This window comes from Chionomys nivalis, chromosome 21, assembly GCF_950005125.1.
Source record: "Chionomys nivalis chromosome 21, mChiNiv1.1, whole genome shotgun sequence".
NCBI lineage: Eukaryota > Metazoa > Chordata > Mammalia > Rodentia > Cricetidae > Chionomys > Chionomys nivalis.
Window position 1 is genome coordinate 29,298,152 of NC_080106.1, and position 2,373 is coordinate 29,300,524.

Sequence of the window (2,373 nt, forward strand, 5' to 3'; positions counted from 1 at the left end):
ATCTGTCTCTGTTTTTGCCCATAGCAACTTAAGGAAAAGAAACCAGGAAATATCCATGAGGAGATGTTAGCTGTGCCCCAGTTACCTGGACTGTCAGTTGGAAGAGCAGGTCAGGCCTTTTGGAGCTGTTTATTTTCACCCCCAACATGGAACCTCCTGCAGTTTCTTAATTCCCAGGGCCCAATTCCATTTTGACTTAATTTTTATGGTAGAAATTACAGGTGAGGCAGATCGGGGTTCTGGTGACTTTATCCGCGTTTAGTCCTCCGACCTTTCGCTCACTCACCGCCATAGCCGGCAGACTCACCCCCTCCTGTGCCAGGAACGTGCTGCCACTGACACCATGCCCTACCCATACCCAGCTCTAACCCCGGAGCAGAAGAAGGAGCTGTCTGACATTGCTCACCGAATTGTGCCTCCGGGCAAGGGCATCCTGGCTGCAGATGAGTCCACTGGAAGCATTGCTAAGCGGCTGCAGTCCATTGGCACTGAGAACACCGAAGAGAACAGGCGCCTCCACCGCCAGCTGCTGCTAACTGCTGATGACCCTGTGAACCCCTGCATTGGGGGGGGTGATCCTCTTCCACGAAACACTCTACCAGAAGACGGATGATGGACGTCCCTTCCCCCAAGTTATCAAGTCCAAGGGCGGTGTTGTGGGCATTAAGGTAGATAAAGGCGTGGTACCCCTGGCAGGAACCAATGGTGAGACCACCACCCAAGGGCTGGATGGGCTGTCAGAACGCTGTGCCCAGTATAAGAAGGATGGAGCTGACTTTGCCAAATGGCGCTGTGTGCTCAAGATTGGGGAGCATACTCCTTCAGCCCTTGCCATCATGGAAAATGCCAATGTTCTGGCCCGTTATGCCAGCATCTGCCAGCAGAATGGCATTGTACCCATTGTGGAGCCTGAAATCCTTCCTGATGGAGACCATGACCTAAAGCGCTGCCAGTACGTAACCGAGAAGATACTGGCTGCTGTGTACAAGGCTCTGAGTGACCACCATGTCTATCTGGAAGGCACACTGCTGAAGCCCAACATGGTCACCCCAGGCCATGCTTGTACCCAGAGGTATTCCAATGAGGAGATTGCCATGGCAACTGTCACAGCCCTGCTCGCACAATGCCCCCTGCTGTCACTGGAGTCACTTTCCTGTCTGGAGGGCAGAGCGAGGAAGAGGCGTCCATCAACCTCAATGCCATCAACAAGTGCCCACTGCTGAAGCCATGGGCCTTGACTTTCTCTTATGGCCGAGCCCTGCAGGCCTCTGCTCTGAAAGCCTGGGGCGGGAAGAAGGAGAATCTGAAGGCTGCCCAAGAGGAATATATCAAGCGAGCCCTGGCCAACAGCCTTGCTTGTCAAGGAAAGTACACCCCAAGTGGTCAGTCTGGAGCCGCAGCCAGCGAATCTCTCTTCATCTCTAACCATGCCTACTAAGCAGAGGTGATCTAAGGCTGCCCCATCAACACTCCAGGCCCCCGCCTACCCACTTGCTTTTGAAGAGGGGGCCTTCAGGCTTTCCCATCCATCACTCTTGCTGCCCTTGTGACTGGTGTGGTGTTGTCTGCGAATGCTAATTCTGCCATCCCTTCCAGCCCACTGCCAATAAACAACTATTTAATGGCGAAGAAAAAAAAAAAAGAAAAGAAATTACAGGTCAAACCTCTGGCTTCTTGCTTTTTAACTGTGTGGCCAAGGTCCATCTATCCACTCTGAACATGTTTCTTCTTTATCTATTCTATTATGGTGGTCAGCTTGCAGCCAGTCCCAACTCTCCTGGGCAATTAATTATTTCGACATCAATTACCATAAGCTAGGTTTACCTGTTGTATCAATGTATAGAGAATGAAACAGCACATATGTAATGTTTGGGGTATGGCTTCTAAAAACAGCATTCTTGAGTTTCGTCGATATTGCTTCCTGTGTTTATTCTTCTAACTCATATCACGTGCGATTAAAAAACAGTTTGCTTACCTACCAGTTAATTGACAAAAAGCTATGGCTGCTGCTGCTGCCTCTACCAGGTTTTCATTTCTCTCTCTCTCTCTCTCTCTCTCCACACAATTTTTACCTATTTGGTGTCAAAAACCAGGAGTAGAAGTGCAGGCATATGTATTTAACTTTTTAAGGAACTGCCAGGCAGTTTGAAAACAAGAAAGCCCACAATTTCTGAGCTACTTACTAAGTGACAGGCACTAAACTATTCACGTGGATATCTTATCTAATCTTTAAACTCAACTAGCCAGGTGGTGTCTCTGGTTCTGATTTTCAGAAGTGCAAACTGAGAGGTTTGAAAGTGGTCCCCAAATAACTGGGCTAGTCCGTGAGACAGAGCATCTGAAGCCTAGCTCCCTTCAGGTATGGGCTAGGGA

General features: G+C 49.4%; 1 pseudogene; it reads left to right on the forward strand.

Annotated features, from left to right (window-relative positions):
- Positions 1 to 317: 317 nt before the first annotated feature.
- LOC130863622 (fructose-bisphosphate aldolase A-like) lies at positions 318 to 1,628 on the forward strand (annotated as a pseudogene).
- The last annotated feature ends 745 nt before the right edge of the window (positions 1,629 to 2,373 follow it).